We start from the raw sequence: 24,385 nt of genomic DNA, 5'->3' as shown, positions 1-24,385 counted from the left end.
GTTTGTCACTTACTTGCTATGTGATGCTGACCAGAATTTTTAACCTATGTAATCTTCATTGTCCTTATTATTTATCTGCATCCATAGTATCCTGTGCATATTTCAATTCCAGCTCTTATTATACAGTATTTAAGTCATTGATTTCCTTACCTCTTTCAAAATACTGTGGGCTTATTGATAGCAGGGACTATTTTCTTTTTCCACTTAAAGTCCTTAGCAGTTTATCCAATGCTTGAAAATTAATAGGCATTTAATATACATTTTATTGATTAAATGAATGAATGTACAAAGTGAGACACTGATGGACATATTTCATATGAATTTGTCTATGGAAATGTAATAAGGACCTGCTTATAACACAATTTCACCTCTTTAATTCAACTCCTTGTCTTTGGGAATACGAAGATCTAAAGATATGACCCTTTATCTCTAAGAACACATGACATAGGGGAAATGGGCCTATAAGTAAATCAGTCTAAACAGTAAAGTAAATCCAATAATGGATGTGTTATCAACTACAATGGTAGTAAAAAGAGAGTATGATCAGGGCAGTCTTCACAAGCATCCTTAACTTGGATTTGAGGGAGAATCATAAAGGGTGCTTGGTTGATGTGGAGGAAGACACTTCAGGCAGAAGAAACAAAGCATGCAGAGATCCAGAGGTGAGGAAGAGAATAAGATCATTACCATTACCTTGACACCTTGGACAGCATTTAGAATTCTGCTGCAGTTCCGTTGAGAAATGATGAGGGACTACATTGGAGAAGTGTCAGTGAAGATAGGTGTATTAGTTTGCTAGGACTGCCATAACAAAATAGCAGAGACTGGGTGGCTTAAACAAGGGGTAATTATTTTCTCACAGTTGTAGAGGCTGGGAAGTCTGAGATCACAGTGTAATTAAGGTTGGATCCTTCTGTTCCTTCTGTTTCAGGCCTTCCTCCTTGGCCTGTAGATGGCCGTCTTCTCCCTGTGTCTTCACAGTGTCTTCTCTCTGTACATGTCCATGCCCAATATTTTTCTTCTTATAAGGACACTAATCATGTTGGATTAGAGGCCACTCTACTGACCTTATTTTAACTTAATTACCTCTTTAAAATTCTAATCTGCCAATACAGTCACATTCTTAGGTACTGAGGAATAAGACTTCAAAACCTAAAACTGGGGAGACACAACTCATCCAGTAACACTCCACCTTCTGGTCCCCCAAATTCATGACCTTCTTACATGAAAAATATATTCACCCTATCTCAACAGACCCAGGAGTCTTAACCCATTCCAGCATCAATGCTTAGTCTAAAATATCATCTAAATCAATATGGGTATGATGTAAGGTATGATTCAGCTTGAGGCAAATTCCTCTCCATCTGTGAACTTGTGAAATCAAAAATTAAATAATGGGCATGAATAGGATAGGCATTCTCATTCCAAAAAGGATAAACAAAAAAATAAATAAATAAAGGTGCCATGGATCCCAAGCATGCCTGAAATCTAGCAGGACAAACTTCATTATATTTTTTTATTGTGGTATGTGTGGCTGAACCACACTGACTCCATATTATCAGCTCCATCTTAGGCCCACAGTCCTACCCCTTCCCTTTTCTGTGGGACTGAACTTTACTCTCAAGGAATGTGCCCAAGCCAGATAAATTCCTTATCAACTTTTGCCCTTGTTTTCATCTGATATGTAAACTAGAACAGTGACTTTTGCTGACAGCAGATGGTTAATGGTCATGAGACCACAGTGGGGAGGAGGTGTCCCAGTTGTTGCCAGTGCCAATGTGCTTCTCTTTTCATAGATTCTATTTTTAGCTTTGGCCCCTTTAAATTCCCTTGAACCACTTTCGACTGCACAGTGTGCAGCTACAAATGCCTCTGGATCTTCCATCCACCTGATCCTTCCCACTTGTCTTAAATTACCCACAATAAACCTCATGATTGCACTTTATGCAGTTGCCTGCTTCCTTTTTTAGTCCCAAAGTTTCTTCTCAGTTTTGAAGGATATTATTCAATGTCTCCTCCTCCTTACATGGTAAAAAACATGTAACATGAGATCTAATCTCTTATGAGATTTTTAAGTGTATAGTACAGTTTATTAGTTATAAACACAATGTTATACAATTAATATTTTTAAGGATTGAGAATAAACCTCTTTGATCTCATGCTCTGTTCTATAGGTTCATAGGGATGTTAGCCCTGCCACTTGGCTCTGAGTGATGATCCTACCCTCTTAGTCCTGGGAGATAGTGGACTGGCTTCCTGAATTTGAGGAGGTTGCTCTGCCCTGTGAAACTGAGAGGAGACAGTCCCACCCCCCAGAGCTAGTAGTCTCTGAATCTGTGGTAGTATTGGCAGACCTCCCAACCTCTGAACTGCCTTCAGTGTTATTTTTACCTTTTCTTGAAGGATAATGCATTTTCACAACTGGATAGTGGAATCATGAGTTCAATTGTGGATATGTTTGGGTTTGAAATTACTGTGGAAAACTTAAGTAAATATATCTGGTAACCAGATGTATATAATGATCTGAAGCTCAAGGAAGGAGATAGAAATGAGAAACCATAGAATTAAGTTTCCAAAATGCTTTTATTCAAAAAGCTTTAACATGGGTTTTAATATGAGTTTTGTCATCTGCTAATTACCTTGGTAGATCAAAAGAATTTAAAGATATATGTAAGTCACTTTTGAGAAGTTACATGAATCAATAAGGTTGTACATGTAAATTACATGAGAAGTAAAATATTTGATGGCTCAGTTACCATTTCTAAATATTCTTCATCTGATTAACTTAGATAATGCCAATTACTTACTTTTTGAGAGATTATATAAATATTTATTTAGCTAATGATGACATTGCTGATCTCTTCATCAACCAGGAAACAAAAATATGTGCATGTTTATTTCAAAACTTAATTTTGTTGTTGTTGTTGTTTTCTTTTATATGATTTCCAACCAAAGACCAGAATTTAGTGACATGTGAGCATTTTTTCCACTTTGAGTCAATGAAAGAAAATGAGTTCACTACTACCTCACTAAAAATTGCCAAGTTAGGGCTTCCCTGGTGGCGCAGTGGTTGAGAATCTGCCTGCTAATGCAGGGGACACGGGTTCGAGCCCTGGCCTGGGAAGATCCCACATGCCGCAGAGCGGCTGGGCCCGTGAGCCACAACTGCTGAGCCTGCGCGTCTGGAGCCTGTGCTCCGCAACGAGAGAGGCCCACGCATCGCGATGAAGAGTGGCCCCCACTTGCCACAACTGGAGAAAGCCCTCGCACAGAAACGAAGACCCAACACAGCCAAAATCAATCAATCAATCAATCAATCAAACATACGCATCTGATTCAAGATCCTCATTAAAAAAAAAAAAAAATTGCCAAGTTATGCAACAATGTTTGCCGTTTTGCAGGTTAATGTATACCCTGCAACCATATTGAGGTAAAGTGTCACTTATCTAATGCCAAAAGCCTGTAAAGAGATATTTAAAAAAAAAACATTTTTACAGGGCTTCCCTGGTGGCACAGTGGTTAAGAATCTGCCTGCCAATGCAGTGGACACGGGTTCGAGCCCTGGTCTGGGAAGATCCCACATGCCACGGAGCAACTAAGCCCGTGAGCCACAACCACTGAGCCTGCGCGTCTGGAGCCTGTGCTCCGCAACGGGAGAGGCCGCGACAGTGAGAGGCCCGCACACCACGATGAAGAGTGACCCCCGCTCTCCGCAACTGGAGAAAGCTCTCGCACAGAAACGAAGACCTAACACAGCAAAAAATAAATAAATAAATAAATTTATTAAAAAAAAAAACAAAAAACATTTTTACAGATTACAACAGTAACATACACAGTGGAAAAATCATATGATATAAGAATGTATAAAGGAAAATGTTAAAGTCCTGCAATTCTGTATACCAGAATTGAACATTTTAACAGTTTGGAGTATATCCTTCTCTATTAGCCATCATATAGACACATATTTTTTTACCTAAATCAGATATTAATATGCATGGTTTTTTGTACTTGGGTTTACCTTTTAAATGTTTAAATTAAAATATGACAACCACTATAGGAAAGTGCACAAATTATAATTGTATGTTTTACTGAATGATCACAAAGTGAAAATACACAAGTAACCAGCATGAAGGTAAAAAAAATAGAACATTACTAGAACCCGGAAGGCCCTATTTGTATCTCTCTAAATTTTACATTCTTCATTCTTATCAAATTTAAACAGTATCCTGACTTCTAACAATATAGTTTAGTTTTGCCTTTTCTAGAAATGCATATAAATGGAATCATACAGTATGTGTTCTTTTCAGTTTGGCTTCTCTTGTTCAAGTATATTTTTGTGAGTTTTGTCTGAATTCTTGTGTTTAACAGATGATCACTGCATTTTCAATTGTATGTTGTATTCTATTGTATGAATATACCATAGTTTGTTTTTCTGTCCTATTGTTGATGAACATTTGCATTATTTCTAGATGTTGGCTATTAAACATAGTACTGCTATGAACATTATTGTACTTGGTTTTTGGTGCACATATGCACACATTTCTCTAAGGAGATAGATATAGGTATATACATATAGATATAGATACAGATATAGATACATATCTTGGAAAGGAAATGTTGGGTCTTTGGTTATGCATATATTCACCAAAATGGAAAATGTCAAACAGTTTTTAAAAGTGGTCTCACCAATTTACACTTTTACCAGCAGTATATAACAGTTCTGCTTTCTCCACAACCTTGTCAACACTTGGTATTGTCTCTTTTAATATTAGCCATTTTGATGGATATGTAGTGGCATTTTATTGTGGTTTGAATTTTTATTTCTTTAATTATGAATGAGGTTGAACAACACTTTATATGTTTATTGGCCATCTGGGTATTTTCTTTAGTGAAGAGTCTGTTCAAGTCTGGTCCCCAATTTTATTGGTTTGTCTCTTTTCTTGATTTTTTGCAACCTGCATTTTACTTAAAATAAATGTTGGGTATTTTTAAATATCAATGTATAAGATCTAAATCATACATTCAAATTAGTAAAACGGGTTTTACTTATATCCTTTCAGACACTGTGATTTATAAAACATATATATTTGGTCATTCTGATGATGAATTGGACTTTGTCCATGGCTCCTCACCCCAAGCTCCCAAAACCATTGGAATTTCCTGAGTAATAAGATCAATGAGAGACAATATTTGGTCTCCTGTTCTCAATTCTGAGTTCTGTAAGCCACTCCAGCAAATTAAACAAACCCAAGTAGAGATTTGTAAGAACCTCCAATCTATAGCCAGTTGGTCAGAAGCACAGGTGATAACCTGGGCTTGCAATTGGCATCCGAAGGAACAAAAGCAGCCTTATAAAATAACCTGTGGGATTTGACACTATATAGTGTCAGAATTGAGTTGAACTGTATGACACCTAGTTGGTGTTGGAACATTTGTTGTTGGTGTGGAAATAACCCCCATTCCCATACATTGGAATTCAGTGCTCCAGCCCTTTATCTCTAAATTAAGAATTGTTGGTGGGAATGTAAATTGGTACAGACACTATGGAGAACAGTATGGTAGTTCTTTAAAAAACTAAAAATAGAACTACCATATAACCCAGCAACCCTACTCCTGGATATATATCCAGAGAAAACCATAATTCAAAAAGATACATGCACCCCAGTGTTCATTGCAGAACTATCTACAGTTGCCAGGACATGGAAGTAACCTAAATGAACATCAACAGAGGAATGGATAAAGAAGATGTGGGACATATATATGATGAATATTACTCAGCCATAAAAAGGAACAAAATAATGCCATTTGCAGCAACATGGATGGACCTAGAGATTGTCATACTGAGTGAAGTAAGTCAGACAGAGAAATACAAATATCATATGATATCACTTATATATGGAATCTAAAAAAATGGTACAAATGAACTTATTTACAAAACAGAAACAGACTCACAGACTTAGAAAACAAACTTATGGTTACCAAAGCGGAAAGTTGGAGGGAGGGATAAATTAGGAGTTTGGAATTAACATATACACACTACTATATATAAAATAGAAAACTAATAAGAACCTACTATATAGCACAGGGAACTCTACTCAATACTCTGTAATGACCTATATGGTAAATAAATCTAAAAAAGAGTGGATATATGTATATGCATAACTGATTCACTTTGCTGTACAGCAGAAACTAACACAATATTGTAAATCAACTATACTCCAATAAAAATTAATTAAAAAAAAACACTTAATCTAAAAAAAAAAAAAGATGAAGGACTTCCCTGGTGTTCCAATGGTTAAGAATCTACCTTCCAATGCAGGGGACGTAGGTTTGATACCTGGTCGTGGAACTAAGATCCCACACGCCATGGGGCAACTAAGCCTTTGTGCTCTAGAGCCCATGCACCACAACTAGAGAGCCCGCATGCTACAACTACCAAGCCTGTGCACTCTGGAGCCCACGTGCCACAACTAAAGAGAAACCCACGCGCTGCAACAAAGGGCCCACGCACCACAATGAAAAGATCCCACATGCCACAACAAAGATACCACATGACACAACTCAGACTCGATGCAGGAAAATAAATAAATATTAAAAAAAAAGAATTGTATAGGTAATAGGTTTTTTGTGTGAACCAATGTTCACCTTCTTCCAAATCAGAAGAAAGTGGAAATGGAAAGAGTGTTAAAATATTTGAAACTGTACCAGATTTAAATAATATCTTCACATAAAAATTGAGAAAGCAAATAAGCCTCTTATATCAAAAAAAAAACCCTGTATGACAGGTATTCATCTTGACAAAGATAATATCAGGAAGAATGCCATATATAAAAAGCAAATAAAAATCTAAATTACTACCGATACTGTAACAATATTAAATACTATATAGGGGATTTCCCTGGTGTTGCAGTGGTTAAGAATCCCCCTGCCAATGCAGGGGACACGGGTTCAATCCCTGGTCTGGGAAGATCCCACATGTCCTGAAACAACTAAGTCCATGCGCTCTAGAGCCCGTATGCCACAGCTACTGAGCCCATGTGCTGCAACTACTAAGGCCATGTGCTACAACTACTGAAGCCCGCATGCCTACAGCCCGTGCTCCACAACAAGAGAAGCCACTGAAATGAGAAGTCCACACACCGCAATAAAGAGTAGCCCCTGCTTGCCGCAACTATAGAAAGCCTGTGCACAACAATGAACACCTAACACAGACAAAAATAAAAAATAATAATAATAAATAAATAAATACCCTGTTTAAAAAATAAACATTAAAATAAATAAATAAATACCGTATAGAAGAGCAAATTTATTTTCTTGGAGTAATTCAAAATAAAAATTAATTAGCTTTTAGATTACACTTACAGCAAAATATACCTGTCAGGAGAATGCACATATATAAAACATCCTTTGTGGAATATTTTTAGTTCATAAGTTTTAGAATTATTAATAGTTCTCATATAACATTTTAATCAATTCTCCCTAAGGAGACTGGATTTTAAAGCAGGAAAGGTATAGAGAAGAGAGGCACTGAGAAAAAAATATGTATACATTAAATTCTCTATTACAAAAAGGATTTACTCAGAAAATGAAAAACTGTGTTAAAAAATGGCTTAGAGCTCTGGCTTGGGTCTGAGCCCTGGTTTTGCCACTATTGTATTCTTTAAAATGTGTTTAAAACCAATATAAGATACAAATCTACTGTAAAAATTGAATAATGTTAGTATCAACCTCATGAGGTTGTTACAAAAATTAAATGAGAAAATGCATGAATTTACTTCCCATAGTGCTTGGCCTTAAATAAACATTTAATGTGAATGTGATATTGTGATTTATAAGAAATATATATGTGGTCATTCAGAAGACCAAAATATATTTCTCATATATATTTGATCTTCATTCAGCCCAAGTTTCCTGGCTCACTGGTCTCAGAACCCTTGGAATTTCCTGAGCTATAAAAACAATGGGAACATCTTTTGCTGTAATATTTGGTTTCTTATTCACAGTTCCTGAAAAACTGCTTGAAAACCATAAAGATAAAATAGGTGTCTCGTAATTGGTAACAAATTCCTTTTCACCACAACTGGATTTATGTTAATGAGGTGACCTTTGAAAAGCACCTAAGGATAGGACTGGTTGCCAGGGGAACCAACCACAAATAGAAGAGTGAAACTTTGTCCCATTCCCTGATTTCTGGGGAGGGAAAGGGAACTGGAGATTGAATCAATCACCAGTGGTTCATGATTTAATCAACCATGCCTGTGTAATGAAGCCTCCATAAAAACCCAAAAGGAGGGGACTGAAAGTGGTTCCAGGTTGGGGAACCAGAATGCTTCCACGTACCACCTTGCTAGGCTCCAGACTCCAAGAGGACAGAAGCTTCTTTGTTCAGGACCTGACTGGCCCTGTGTATCTCTTCATCTTGCTGCAGATTTGAATTTTTTAATATCCTTTGCAATAGATCAGTAATCTGTTGAGTAAACTGGTTTTCTGCATATTGTGAGCCACTCTAGCAAATTAATAGAAACCAAAGAGGGGTTCGTGGGAAAGTCTGATTTATAGCCAGTCTGCCAGAAGTATAGGCAACAACATAGAATCTTATGCTCTCTCCGGGTAGATAGTGCTAGTATTGAGTTGATTTGTAGAACACCCAGCTAGTGTTGGAGAATTGCTTGGTGATGTGGGAAAACCACTCCCCATATGTTGAAATTGATACCAGAACCTTTAATTAATGAGTTATTATTATTTGTAATAATACACAAACAGCAAGACAGCCCTATGGATTTCCTAGGCTCCAAGAGTTTGGAAAACAATTAGTCTCCAGACATTTTTTCCTCCTGAGTACATAGCTACACTAAATTCCCCACTTTCTGTTACAGTTTAATCTGGCCTGGTAACTGAGTTCTGGCTGGAAGAACATAGATAGAGGTAATATAAGCCACTTCCAAGCATGGCTCACAATTCTCTTACAATCTCTCAAATCTCTTATTTGTCAACTGGAGTTTAATGCTCTGGGTGATCTTTGGAGCTAAGCACTGAAGATGGCAGGGCCTCTAAAACTCTGAATATCTGTGTGGAACAGAGTTCTCACCTCCTCTGTTACTGCACCCCTTCTCCTTTCTGCTCAAGACATTTGACTTTGGGCAAATAACCTCTTTAAGATTTAGTTTCCTCATTTGCAAAACGGAAAATATAATAGTACATATTAAATATATTTTTGTGTAATGTAATTGAAATAGCATATGTAAAGCATAGCATCTGTCACATAGTGGGCATGCACTAAATTATTTTTGAATGAATGAATGAACTCGAATATCGAGCAGAGAGCTACACTTATAGTAATAATCCATAGTAAAACTATGATTTTCTATTAAATAAGAGATGGGGTTTCCCCCTGCACTAAACATAGAATAAAGGACTTAAGAAGAGTGGTAAAAATGCAAAATAACTGCTCTGCAAAGTGTGCTCACAAGTCAATAAATGATGAAATAAAATCAATAAGCATAAAACAAAGCCTCTGGACGGATATCTGATTATTCCTCCAAAATTACACCATGGCGGGGACTGATAAAACAGAACTGAAGTTTAGAACACGGTCAAGGTTGAAGGAATCTAAAAGCTTTAAGAAGTTGAAAATAAAGACATGCATCTTGCCTATTAATCAATTGAAAAGTATGTTTATTGCCTTTTATGTGTAAAAGCCAGTGTTAGGCGCTAAGAATATCTCCAATTTCTCTTCTTACTCCTGCAATTCAGCAACTTTAGTTCTTGAAAATCAAAATGGAAAGTTTACAGAGTCCAATATCAAAGGGGGACATACTTGTGTTTATTGTGGAAATTTTATGAACTCTCATAATTTGGATCCAGAGTAATTGGTGGATTAATGCAACAGAAGAATTTCCTTGCTTTCACAGTGTTTAGTGTGTGAAAAGAACAAAATATAAGTTTTTGCCATTACTTGGATGCTATACACCATTTTTTCAAAACTTAGAATTTCCAATTATTTCTCTCAGATCTCTATAATGATTAAAAGTCAGTTAAGTTTTCATTTTAACATATTTATGGAAAACTTTTTGGAAGAAAACATGGTGGAATCAGTATCCTAAATTATGGAAAGGCAATTTTTTCTAGATGAATTTTAATCATCCTCTCATGAAAGAGGCGTGCAATTAAAATATTAAACAATTTTAGTTGGCTTTCCTCATTGAAAATATGTTGAGCATATGTTGCAGAATCGCTCCATCTGCCGACAGCTTGCAATGCCCTGAACTCAACTTGAATAAAACACTTTATATTTGTTTTATCAAATGTCTTAAATGATAGATTAAATTGGTTTCTGAAATATTTGATGCAAGTGTAATTTTAAGTAAATAATGCAAGATGATTTTTCGTAACTGCAGCTCTTGCCTTCTGAGTATTGTACCTTTCATTTTACAGGAAAAGTACTCACTATTAGGGTTGACCCTTAAATGAAATATAAGCAATGCCTGATGTCTGACTAATAGATAAAGTGCATTTGAAAGGAAGAATTCAGAATTTTTGCATTATGGAACACTTTAAGACAGGGAAAACTTTTTGTCTAGAAAAAAAATAAAATATCTCAAGAAAGTGGGTAGTGAATGTGACAGTTACAATGTTGGTGGATTCTTAGGACCACTGATTCTGGTTCCCAAGTATCAGCCTCAAAGCACTAAATACTAAACAAGCAAGCTCCTAACCTAACCAAGAAATCCATTACAAAGGCCTTTGGTGGCAGAGAGGTGGTAGTGCGGGGGTTGAAAAAGAGCTATAATAGCAAAGGTAAAAGTGAGACTTAGGGGAAAATGCTAAAGCAGGTTAAGAGGAATCAGCCTAAAAGGAGAAAAAAAACAAACAAATAGGCACTGCCGAAGAACCGGGTTCAAGTTACAAATAACGGTATAAAAGCAGATCCCAATTTTGTTAACTCTTTACTGCTTTTTTCTTCTGAGTGATGCTGATTATCATTAGACAATTTAGAGATCATCTCAGTCATATTAGCATGGTGTAAATGTTTGGTTTTTTTTAACATGTTTATTGGAGTATAATTGCTTTACAATGTTGTGTTAGTTTCTGCTGTATAACAAAGTGAATCAGTTATATGTATACATATATCTCCATATACCCTCCCTCTTGCGCCTCCCTCCCACCCAACCTATCCCACCCCTCTAGGAGGTCACAAAGCACCGAGATGATCTCCCTGTGCTATGCAGCTGCTTCCCACTAGCTATCTATTTTACATTTGGTAGTGTATATATATCAATGGTACTCTCGCACTTTGTCCCAGCTTACCCTTCCCCCTCCCCGTGTCCTCAAGTCCATTTTCCACGTCTATGTCTTTATTCCTGTCTTGCCCCTAGGTTCATCAGAACCATTTTTTTTCTTTTTAGATTCCATACATATGTGTTACATATGGTATTTGTTTTTCTCTTTCTGACTTACTTCACTCTTTATGACAGACTCTAGGTCCATCCACCTCACTACAAATAATTCAGCTTCATTTCTTTTTATCGCCGAGTAATATTCCATTGTATATATGTGTCACATCTTCTTTATCCATTCATCTGTTGATGGACACTTAGGTTGCTTCCATGTCCTGGTTATTGTAAATAGTGCTGCATTGAACATTGTGGTACATGTCTCTTTCTGAATTATAGTTTTCTCAGAGTATATGCCCAGTAGTGGGATTGCTGGGTCATATGGTAGTTCTATTCTTAGTTTTTTAAAGAACCTCCATACTGTTCTCCACAGTGGCTGTATCAGTTTACATTCCGGCCAACAGTTCAAGAGGGTTCCATTTTCCCCACACCCTCTCCTGCATTTACTGTCTGTAGATTTTTTGATGATGGTGATTCTGACTGGTGTGAGGTGATACCTCATTGTAGTTTTGATTTGCATTTCTCTAATGATTAGTGATGTTGAGAAACTTTCATGTGTTTGGTGGAATCTGTATATCTTCTTTAGAGAAATGTGTATTTAGGTCTTCCACCTATTTTTGGATTGGATTTTTTCTTTTTCTGATATTGAGCTGCATGAGCTGCTTATATATTTTGGAGATTAATCCTTTTCAGTTGCTTCATTTTCAAAAATTTTCTCCCATTCTGAGGGTTGTCTTTTCGTCTTGTTTATGGGTTTCCTTTGCTGTGCAAAAGCTTTTAAGTTTCATTAGGTCCCATTTATTTATTTTTGTTTTTATTTCCATTTCTCTAGGAGGTGGGTCAAAAAGGAATTTGATGTGATTTATGTCACAGAGTGTTCTGCCTGTTGTCATCTAAGTGTTTTACAGTGTCTGCCCTTAGATTTAGGTCTTTAATCCATTTTGAGTTTATAACTGTGTATGGTGTTAGAGAGTGTTCTAATTTCATTCATTTACATATAGCTGTCCAGTTTTCCCAGCACCACTTATTGAAGAGGCTGTCTTTTCTCCACTGTATATTCTTGCCTCCTTTATCAAAGATAAGATGACCATATGTACATGACTTTAGCTCTGGGCTTCCTATCCTGTTCCATTGATCTATATTTCTGTTTTTGTGCCAGTACCACACTGTCTTGATTACTGTAGCTTTGTATTATAGTCTGAAGTCAGGGAGCCTGATTCCTCCAGCTCCATTTTTCTTTCTCAGGATTGCTTTTGCTATTTGGGGTCTTTTGTGTTTCCATACACATTGTATATTTTTTTGCTCTAGTTCTGTGAAAAATGTGATTCATAGTTTGATAAGGATTGCATTGAATCTGTAGATTGCTTTGGGTAGTATAATCATTTTGAGAATATTGAATCTTCCAATAGAAGAACATGGTATATCTCTCTATCTGTTTTTATCATTTTTAATTTCTCTCATCAGTGCCTTATAGTTTTCTACATACAGATCTTTTGACTCCTGAGGAAGATTTATTCCTATGTATTTTATACTTTTTGTTGCAATGGTAAATGGGATTGTTTCCTTAATTTCTCGTTCACATTTTTTGTCCTTAGTTTACAGGAATGAAAGAGATTTCTGTGCATTGATTTTGTATTCGGCTACTTTACCAAATTCATTAATTAGCTCTAGCAGTTTTCTGGTAGCATCTTTAGGATTCTCCATATATAATATCATGTCATCTGCAAACAGTGACAGTTTTGCTTCTTCTTTTCTGATTTGGATTCCTTTTATTTCTTTTTCTTCTCTGATTGCTGTGGCTAAAACTCCCAAAACTATGTTAAATAATAGCAGTTAGAGTGGGCAACCTTGTCTTGTTCCTGATCTTAGAGGAAATGATTTCATTCTTTCACCATTGAGAACGATGTTGGCTGTGGGTTTGTCATACATGGTCTCTATTACTTGGAGGTAGGTTCCATCTATGCCCACCTCTGGAGAGGTTTTTTTTTTTTTTATCATAAACGGGTTTTGAATTTTGTTGAAAGCTCTTTCTGCATCTATTGAGATTATCATATGGTTTTTATATTTCAGTTTGTTAATATGGGGGAAGGGTAGGGGTATGATAGTCAAAATTGGAATGCAGGGTTAGCCAGAGGCGGCAGAGGCTGGCGTGACATTGCAAAAGCCTGAAGCATGCCACTTTGCACTCTGCACCCCTGTTGCTGCACTCTCCTTCATGACTCTGAAGCTCCCCCCACCCACCCACCCCGGATCCCCATCAGTGATGGGGCTCCCTAGTGTGTGGAAACTTTTCCTCCTTCACAGCTCCCTCCCAGAGGTGCAGGTCCCATCCTTATTTTTTTGTCTCCGTTTTCTCTTTTTTCTTTTGCCCTACTCAGGTATGTGGGTTTTTTCTTGACTTTTGGGAAGTCTAAGGTCCTCTGCCAGTGTTCAGTAGGTGTTCTGTAGGAGTTGTTCCACATGTAGATGTATTTTTTGATGTATTTATGGGGAGGAAGGTGATCTTCACATCTTACTCCTCCACCATCTTGAAGGTCCTCCTGTGTAAATGGTTTTACACAATGCTTGTACACCTCCCCTGAGGTGCTTGTCAGTGTCTTGTGAGAAAACTGGATCCCTATAATCTGCACTGCTTGGTTCCTGACTTGTACAGTTGCCGAAAATAAAACTTCAGGACTCAAACCTCTCCCTCTGCATTGCCGGACTGTCATTGTCAAGGATGAAGAATAACTGCACAGGATGGCAGGTAGATGATGTCTCATTGCCATCTGTATTGGAGTGGGCTGAGAAGAAAGCATTTCACCCTTTTGTTGCAGAATTTTAAAATAGGGAGAGAAGCTCTGAGAATTCTCTGGAGAGCTTTTGCCACCTTAGGAAGTTGGCATCTTGGTACTTTCTCACAGCTTTAATTTCATTGCTATATCTGTATATACTCTGTACAGTAGAATCCATTTCTGTCTTTCCCTTTATCTGTGTTTGTGTGTGTGTGTGTGTGTGTATGATAGCTTTCTCAGATGCCATGCACACATTCTTTCCTGAGAGCTGGGTTTTTAGTTTTCCAGACAAGAAAAGTGATTACAAAGGCACAATTCTTATCATCCTGAGAAAATATTTCAAAGAAGGTGAAAGGAGAAAGGGAGGAGATTACTGAATAATCAAGAGGAGAGTAATGACAGTCTTCTGCATTTTGGTACCAGCCCAGGTTAGAGTGGAATTGGTGCAAAAGGGAGGGTTGAGTTGGAGAATGTAACCTCACTCCATCATTTGTCACTAACCTTACTTTTGTCACCAACCCATAACACCTCCCTGGCCTTGGTCAGAACGCCTTTCTCTGTCTCTCTGGGAAAAATAAGATAAGAGAATGAGAGAAGAAATCCATGCATTTTAATATTTGTTGAAGGAATGATTCAGAAACTTTCCTTCTCTTAAGTGAGTCATTTATTTTTTCATTTTACCACTCTGGCACTGTCCTTAGTTGATTGTGAGAGGCAATTCCCTGCCCTCTTTTTCCTTAAATATAGATTGAATGATGAGGCTTTAACTCTGTGGGGACCTAAACATTTATGTTCTCAATGTGAGATGGCACATGAATATTCAGAATTTATAGTACTGGCTTTGCAAATCTGTCCAGCTATGTACCCTCTGGGTTTTTAAGTTATTTTATTTTATTTTATTTTTCATTATGATAGGATAATAATGTTTCTTCAGACTATGGAAGGACATACATAAATTTTCTTTCTGTAAAATTGATGTTCAGGTTTAACAGCTGACTCCTCCTCCAACAAAATAAATAAATCTTAGAATACAGAACTGGTGAATTAAAGTAGCAACCTGATCCCTTTATGAAGAAGACATTATCTTTCATTCAAATAGTACTGGCAATTTCTTACCTGTTCCCTCATTTCTGAGATTTTAGTTTACTGTCATAACTATGGTGATGAGAAATGTGATATGAGACTTTTCAACTGTGGGAGTTTATTTTTGATAGTCATAGATGAAGTAAATATTGCTTGACAGTTTTCATGAAAAATCATTGTTTCATTAGGTAAAATGATGAACATCAATTGTTTGAAGTTTTGTGAAAGAAAATAGCTGTAAATCAGAGTGAATAAGAAGAACATAGCTTACAAAAATATTAATAGGTATGTGAAAACAAATAATATTTCAGTGGCCACAATGAAAACAAAATTAAGTAAGAAATTTATAGTTTCTAAAAACGACATCTCTTGAATTAACATTTAATTAACATAGAAAGCAGGCAGTTACTTCATTAAAGATATTACAAATTAAAAATTATTTACTCATACTTATAAAGATATATATTCATTATAGACAAATGTTGATGCTGACAGTATATTTCCAGTTTTGCTAAGGTAGGCACACATATAGCAGGTAAATAAATATATTCTTAAAGAGAAAAATGGCATGCTGTTTACATTGATTATTTTCTATCATCTTTCTGAGAATTGATTGCACTTAAAATGTTTTATTGACCCACACTAAATGTTTTTTCCTAAAAATACTTGTTGAAAATTGCGTTATTTTCATTTAACTGTATTGAAGGAGAAATATAGGTTCATGCTTTTTAAAAGTATGTTTATGCAGAAAGTGAATAAGAAAGTCTCCTCCACATCTCATTTCTTACATTTGTTTATAGATCCAAATATTTTCTATGCACAAGCAAGTATGCACACAAAAATAAACACATACATATGCACACACTCAAGCACCTTGTGTGTATGTGCATTTGTGTGTGTGTGTGTGTGTGTGTGCGCATGCACGCATCTGTGTGTGTATTTTTGGGTATTTTATGTGAGAATATTGTAATAATAAATCCTTAATGGAATTGTTAGGGCTACGTGTATGTACACTAGTAATGATTATTGCTATGGCCAAATGGCCCTCCCCAAAATATATATACTCCCACCAACAGTGTATAAGATTGTGTTTTCACATTTTATCAAAACTGGGCATTTTATTATCAAACACTTGAATATTTGTTAATCTCAGAGATGACCACTATGATTACTACATGACACTATTTCCCTTTATATGAAAAAAAAATCTATGAGAAAATGTATTACCTGAGCATGTTTTAATTTGAATCATTTAATTAATTTGATAGACCCCAATAGTAAGTAGCCATTTGTCCACAAATAGTTATGATAGATTGATAGGGAGTAGAATCTTATCATTTCTTTTTGTCTATACTTCTTTTGTATCCTGTGTGCAAAACACCAATAAGAGTAGTAGTAGAAATTATAATAACACAGTTTATAAAACAAAACTATAATGAAAATCTCAGCATTATTACTCCAGGTGTTTAATATTTATTTCAGATTTGTATCAGTCAGTAGACATGTGTTTCATTTTAAAATAATAAAAAGGCTAATAGAAGTTGTACACCATTGAAACAGTTCAGTGAAGTACTAGCTCTTTCTCAAACGAATATGTGTTAAATATTTTAATAACACTGTGGTTTTACTTTTAATATTAAAATACGATTCACATTTTAAGTTTAATTTTAGCAAGCTAGCATACACAAAAACATGATTCATGACCAGAATTTAAGTAAATTGTTAGAAAATTTTCAAAAGATCAGAGTCCCATTTTCTGATGATGTCATTTTTTTTTTTTTTTTTTTTTTTAGGTTTTGGCCTTTAGTCTGAAAAAGTGTTGATTGAAAGTGGACAACAGAGAGTGGGTACAAGTGGCTGGAAGTGGCTGGGGGCCATGAATCTACCATTAAAAAACAATGTCCTTAAATAAAGTTCACAGAGTAAAAACCAGAACCAACAGCCCTTCCCTCCAACACAATAGAGCACAGGCACAGAACCGGTGATGAGACCCAAGGAGCAAGGAGGCTGCTGTTTGGAGGGACAGCCCTCTTTGGAATGGTCTGAGCAAAGCCATCCAGCTCCCCCTGCACACCTCATAACCACTGCTAAAGATAAAGGAAAAAGACAAAACTTAATCTCAGTCTGGAGGGCTCAGAAATCAGTCTAGGTGGGCAGGGGTCTGGATAACTGCTAGTCCTGCTTGGCCTTCTTCTTGTTGTCACTGTTGCCATTTTCTTCAGCCTCCTCAGTAGAGAGCTCCTCCTCCAGTTTCTGCTTGCCACTCTCTAGCTGAAGCGCTGCTGTGTTTCAGGGCTTGAAGCAAATGATGATGCAGGTCAAGTTGTCACATCCTGTACTGTCCCCAGAAGTGTCTGGTGCCAGGCAATGATCCAGCAGCTCCTCTACGATGGATGACAATAACCGAAGCTCCCTATTTTCATCGCGCTGGCTGATCTTTGATTGAATAAAGTCTATAACTTCCTGGCTGCTTATCACATTCCAGATGCCATCACAGGCAATGACCATGGATTTGTGATTGTCAGTGAGAGTCAGCACCTTGATGTCGGGAAGGGCCGAAGTCATCTGTTCCTCAGGTGGCAAGTTCTTGTTTCTCTTGTAGAAGTGGTCTCCAATGGCTCTGGAGAGGTTGAGGCCACCATTGACTAGCCAATCCATGGTGACCTTGCCACCAACATTCTTGATGCATGCTAGCTCCACTTCACCCTCTGGTTTGTGGTCATAGGATATGTCTAAAGCTTTGCCAGCCTCAGACACCACACAGTGGGAGTCTCCTGCATTGGCTACAATCAACTGCTTCCCTCATATCAGAGCCACCACAGCTGTTGTACCACTGTCAGAGCCAGGCTCCTCTTTGCCTTCCATCCAAGGCACCATCATCTCCTCTTCTTCCTCATCCTCTTCAGCCTCCTCAGTGTCATCCTCATCTTCCTCATTCTCTGCCTCTTCACTGCTGTAGCCATCTTCCTCCTCACTGCATTCCTCACTGTCTTCCTCTTCCTCCTCCACCTCATCTGACTCATCCTCACTGTCCTCAAAAACTTGGACTTAGCAACTTGACGCAGCTTGTCAGAGTCTGAAGAGTAGGAAGGCCCAGCCTCACCAGTGAGAGTGCCAGGCTCCCCACCTTGGCCTGCCTCAGTCCCACATTCTGAGTTGGAGGAAAGGCCCATGTGAGCCTTGGCTGTGGGGCCATTTTCCTCTGAAGAAGTTTCCCTAGATGGATCCTCAGGTCCTGCCTCCCCATTGAGACCCTGGGACCCTGGTTCCTCTCCTGTCCCAGCTCCAGATTTGCTGTGGGGAGAACCCTTGTGACAGTTCTGCCCATAGCACATCAGCAGCTCTTCAATAGTCATGGTAGCCTCTTCATGCAGCAGTGCAGTCTCCTCATTGTCCACATCATCTTCATCAGCTACTTTTTCTTTTTCATCCTCAACCTCAGTGGGTTGCCCTGCAATCTGTGCCAGCTCCTTAATGACTTCCTCAGTGGTCAGTTTAGCATCAATAGCCATGAAAGCATCTCCCAAAGCCTTCTGTAGCTTCCTTTCTTTGTAGGCCTTCTGATCTTTGATGATATCATGAAGATATTTGGCACAGTACAAGGCAACTTCCTCCCCTCCATGTCCATCCTAGACAGAAAACATAGCTGTCTCACTGTTCAGCTCAGGAATACAGTTGTGAGCATCCTCTGCAGTCTAGCAGCCTTAGCCTAGGAGATCTCAGTACAAATGGCAGAATGTTTGGGTGTTGGAACTCTAGACCTGTCCCATTTGGATTTGTGGCAACTCCACGGAGACGCCCCAGCCTTGCATGGCGGAGAAGCCTTACGGCAGCGGCAGGCACAGGGTGCCGACCACGTCCCAGGAGCACTTCACCACGTTGGGCTGGGAGATGTAGGCACCCATGGAGGTGGCTGACCAGCAGCCTTGGGGCAGGCGAACAGAGAGCGACCCGTGCCGGCGCCGGAACCGGAGCCCCGGATGCTCGCGTGGCAGGAGCCGCAGGGTTACGCGGCGGACGACGCAAGGTGCAGGTGAAAGGCGCGAGGTGGGCCAGGAGGCGGTAATGTGACAGAAGCAGAGAGGGAGTGGAAGGGGAAACGGTACCGCTTCAGACCCTGCCCGGCCGGCGCGGCGCTGATGATGTCATTTTAAAGTAAATATCTTTCAATAAAGGTTAATAAAGCCCAGCTGTCCTCAGAATAATGAAGCTTACTATATCCTCATGTATGTCTGCTGCCAAAATCGGACAAGAAGTTTTAGAAAAAGAAAACTGCAGTTAGAATTTGTTCGAGGAGACAGGTTTAGGGTGACCAACTATATTGAATTGGAGAGAATACCTAATTCCTATTCTCTCCTTACTATAAATTGGAAATGGGGAAAATGTTATAGGAGTTTCTTAACAACACTATCTTCAGAAAATTGAATTGTTATTAATCAACTGAGAAATGGACAGAATTCTAATCAGTTTTTAGATGATCTCAAAGAATAAAAAGTAATTACCCAAGTTTTGATTCAATATTTGTTCAGCAATTGTTTTTTCAGTGTTAAGACACTGCACTAGTTGATGGGGATACAAAAGTGAATATAATAGACATGTCCCTGATTTATAGGGAGATTAAAATCTAATACAGCAAAAGATCAAATTTATGTAATGAAAATCACAAACTGCCCTTTAAATTCGTATTGGATTTTAAGATTTAGAAAAACTAGAAAAGGCAACAGTTTGTGTACTATCCAACAAGCTAGACCAATCCTATGATTATCAATGTCATTAGTATTGGTATTGGTATAACTATGTTTGGAGGGCATCTTAGACCTGTTCACTAACATTGAAAATATTAGTATCTGCAGGTTAGACAATTTTTTTCCAAAATTTAAAATAAAATTTAGAGTGTAAGAATGATTAGAATAAATGACAGATAGTAGATATTTTCTGGGAAGCAGATTTTGATGTTGTATTCAGAGTAAGAGTTCTTAAAGGGATTTGGGAAAAATGTGCTTTAAGAAGAGATTTGGAAATTTATAGATTAAAAAAATGTGTCTACTTCACAACTTTGCCTGAGAGGTAAACCCTGCCAGAAGGATATCAGGTATTAACTCCACCAGGTATTGTCTTTTTATATCATTCATACCTACATATTTTAATTATTTCATATGTTCACCATTTTTTTTTGCTTTCCAGTTATATTTTGAAGCAATCAAATTTCTTATTAAACTGCACAAGTCATGAAACTTACAAATTTGATATATTTCCGTTTGACTTATTTGTACACAACTTCCATAAAATGCATAATTACCTGTGAGGCATTAAAGACAAAAAAAGATGGCAAGAAACTAATATGTTTTTGTGTTTAAAATTCTGTGCAGTGATTACAAATAAAACATTTTAAGTTAAGAATATTGATAGGCAGGCTAAACTAATATAAAGAATTATATGTTATTATCTTTTATATTGAAAATGACTCCTTTGATTCTGGGTATATGGAACTAAAATGAATAATTTGCTCTGGGAACTCCTCCCAACAGGTTATGGGCATCATGTAAGTAGCTTCAGGTTTGTATCAAAGATAGAAATCTACATAATCTTCTATTTTAGTGTTATTTCATTTTTTTCCCTTTTGGCTTCACTTGGTGGTGGTTGAGCATACTAATATAGTTTATCCATTTCACAGGAGGGGGCTACAGTATCCTTGTGGTTAAGCATTCATAATAATGTATAATTAAAAGATGAAGGAAACTGGTCCGATCTTAGGGGAAATGAGTCTATTCATTTCAGGATACTGACACTGTAATTAGAGGTATCAATGTTAAATGGAGAAAGGGTTGATCATAGATTCAAACTGTTTTAACTTTTACTTCTATCTGTAAAATTTGGATATTTACTAATAATGATTAATTTCAGACAGTATTAAAGAAAGATCTTAACAGCCCCAGTGAAAATTACTTTGTTTCCTGTTATATGTTTTCCTAGAATTCAAATTCATAAAATGCTTATACTTATGTCTGGAATCCCAAATAAAATTTAGCTATTTTTGGCCAAATCCTTACTGAAGAAGGTAAAGCAGAACTGAACCCTTTGTTAAAGTGAGAATGATTTTTTTAAAACAAGACTTGAAAATAAAACAATGTTAGAAAGAAGCAGTTTTTTTAAAATTTTGAATGAGAAAATGTTCTTCCGAATATTATTTTTAAATCATGTAGAAAAGTATATTTTGCTATCAATGTAAGCATGAGAAACAAGTTAATAAAGGTGAAAATATAATTAGAACCTTAGGAAACTTTTTTTTAAATGTCAGTTTTTATATTGAATCATCATTGTGAATATTTATATTTATTATCTTTATGCATTATGTATGTCCTTTTCTAACATTAGGTTGTTTCTTTATGTTGAGATAATCATTTTAACATAAGGATACAATATCTAGGAAAGAGAATTGAACACTCTCAAAATGTATTTTTAATTTCCTAGAAGTCAAAATAAAAAACGGAAGTGTGACATATAATCCTCTCAATCCTTGAATAGCCTTGAGTTATCAGATTGGCTTCTCTCATAAAATGGGAGTATGATCCCTAAATAAACATGCTTTCATGTCTCTTCTTTTAAGGAAAACTCCCTTGAGTTTAATTTATTTTTTTTATTTTTATTATTGTTATTTTGTGAATGATGATTTTTTTCAAAGAAAAAAGAAACAAGACAATAAATCCCCATGTGGAGCTTGAAAAATTGGGTTCATATGCTGCAAACCTTTTGAAAATTCTATAAAACAGCATAAGACATTGTTTTATTCAATTTCTAGCTATTGATCCAAAAGAATGCTTGTTTGGAGACTTCCTTTGCAGCTTTATTTGAACACAAGAAATACTTTTGTCTTTAGAGAGTGTGTGGGGGGGGATTTTGTTTCCATATGCGACATTCATCTCATGTATACATATTCCTCATGCTGAGGGCAATAAAGACAGTCTGACCTTGAAATATATAGGACATCTCAAATCCCCTGTGTGTATACAAATATATACATATATAATAAAACATGATGATTAAAGGATGATATGATAACTTTTTTGAGTAAAGAAAAAGCATTCAAATAATAACTAAATTAAATAATTCAAAATGTGATCTCTTTCCTAAGCAGAGTATGTGAATAAATTCTAAATCAGGAGGCCAGATGCCAGGAATAACAAAATTTAAAAAAATTATGATTGCAAAATTTTCAGTACTGTATAGGAGCCTTTCAGCACCCACTAGGCAAATCTATGAATGAAAGGACATTCATCTCAGAAGAGATATGTATCATCTGTGATATTTGTGAAATTAGCTGATTCCATGTAATTAAAATGAGATGCTATTAGTGAATGGTGCTGGACCAAAAACAAAGCTATTAACACAAAGAAGAAAGACATAAATTTCAAGAAAATATTCTGGATATAAGCCTGCTGATCCATTAGGAGAGAATCTTACTTTAAGAATAGTTATCATGGTTAAAACAAATACTTGTGTTGGTCCTTTTCTTCTCTTTCTTTTTTTTTTTCTCTTTCTTCTTTCCTTTTCTCTTCCTCCCTCTCTCCTTACATCTTTCTTCTTTTCCTCCTTCTTTCCCTCCTTCCTTTTTTTCTTAATTTCTTTCTTTTGAAAGAAAGATTGAAAACTGCAATAATAGCAACACCTGCAATTACACCATTGCATATGCTTTTAGATGTTTTAAGTAATATCATAATGAGTAATTATTAAACTGTTAGGTCTGGCTGTTTTCTTCTTTTTTTTAAATAAATTTATTTGTTTGTTTGTTTGTTTTGGCTGTGTTGGGTCATCGTTGCTGTGTGCAGGCTTTCTCTAGTTGTGGTGAGCGGGGCTACTCTTCGCTGTGGTGCACCAGCTTCTCATTGTTGCAGCTTCTCTTGTTGCGGAGCACAGAAGCTAGGCACACAGGCTTCAGTAGTTGTAGCACGTGGGCTCAGTAGTTGCGGCTCACGAGCTCTAGAGTGCAGGCTCAGTAGTTGTGGCACATGGGCTTAGTTGCTCCACGGCATGTGGGATATTTCCGGACCAGGGCTCGAACCCATGTCCCTTGAATTGGCAGGCAGATTCTTAACTACTGTGCCACCAGGGAAGCCCAGGCGGTTTTCTTCTTATTAACAAAAGTTAAAAGTAAATACAATAAAAGTAGATGTGTATACATATAGGGATAACATTTTGTGAGAGTTTTATTGCACATTCCTACATGTAATATCTTTGGTGGAAAAATGAAAGTGAAGTGTCTTGGCAACTACACGGTGTTTACAATTTGTTAAATTTTTGGAAGTAATATTGAAATTATCATGTGCATATCAGCATTCAATATATTCAGTGATGCTTCAAAGCATAGACTTCATACAGATATGGAAAATTGCTACATTTAGAAATATAAAGTTTGTATCTTATTACATTTCCAAATGTATTGAACTTACCCTTAATGTGAATCCTATTTCTGGAGGTTATAAATCACAAATGGAAATGGTATTGAAATACTGACTCAGAACTGAGTCAATCATAGGCAAAAGGACCTCTTGAATGATGTGATTAGCCACAGGATCAATGAATGATACGTAGTTGAAAAAATGGACTGGAGAATTTGAGTTATATGTCAGAGATTTAGTCGTGGTCTAGAGAACTGCATCACACTCAACCATACTTCTTTGATCCTTGACAAAAGTCAGTTATATTAAGAGGTAGAATATAAAAGTCAAAGTCACCAAGCCAAGCTCCTTGCTTTGTATGTTTTCTAAAAGGATACTTTGCTTTGCCTCTCTCTCTCTGTCTCTCTCTCTCTCTCTCTCTCTTTCTTTCTCTTTCTCAATAGTCTTCCATATATAGCCAGTATTTTTCCAGTTTACAGGAGAGGAAATTGAATCACAATAAAAAATTTAAAACTTGCCTAAGTGGCAGAATTAGGTTTTGAAGTTGAATTTAGTCTGATTCTAGAGACTGATTCCTTAATATCAAGCATTACAGTGTAAAAGTTGAGTGCCAACCCTCAAATCAGATTAATAGGATTTGAATCCTGGGATTCAAACTGTGGGATCTTGGGCTTATTTTCTCACCTATAAAATGTGTCTAATATTAGTGCCTTATTTATATCTTTGTGAGCATTAAATA

The 24,385-nt window shown here is 36.8% G+C and overlaps 1 pseudogene; it reads right to left on the bottom strand.

Annotated features, from left to right (window-relative positions):
* Positions 1-17,422: 17,422 nt before the first annotated feature.
* Positions 17,423-19,155, bottom strand: LOC103002404 (protein phosphatase 1G-like; annotated as a pseudogene).
* Between the last annotated feature and the right edge of the window lie 5,230 nt (positions 19,156-24,385).

Source organism: Balaenoptera acutorostrata, chromosome X, assembly GCF_949987535.1.
Source record: "Balaenoptera acutorostrata chromosome X, mBalAcu1.1, whole genome shotgun sequence".
In the NCBI taxonomy this organism is placed as follows: domain Eukaryota; kingdom Metazoa; phylum Chordata; class Mammalia; order Artiodactyla; family Balaenopteridae; genus Balaenoptera; species Balaenoptera acutorostrata.
This window is presented reverse-complemented; position numbering and strand designations above follow the sequence as displayed.